We start from the raw sequence: 228 nt of genomic DNA, 5'->3' as shown, positions 1-228 counted from the left end.
TCGCGACGGCGAGCATCCTCGCCCGCGCGCTTCCCTGGTCGGGCAGTCTGTATCTTCCCGGCACAGCATTTTTCCATCTGCCGGTTTCCATCCTTTTACTCTTATCATTAGCAGTTTTTATCCTTGATTTTCGGGTTTTCTGTTTGTTTTAGTTTACCCGTTTTGGTACAGTTTCTCTGGTTTTCGTTTAAATTTAGCTTACATTTTTACTTTTTAAATGCAGTTCTT

Source organism: Penaeus monodon, chromosome 25 (assembly GCF_015228065.2).
Source record: "Penaeus monodon isolate SGIC_2016 chromosome 25, NSTDA_Pmon_1, whole genome shotgun sequence".
Lineage (NCBI taxonomy): Eukaryota > Metazoa > Arthropoda > Malacostraca > Decapoda > Penaeidae > Penaeus > Penaeus monodon.
The sequence above is the reverse complement of the archived record's forward strand: the minus strand, read 5'-3'. Positions refer to the sequence as shown.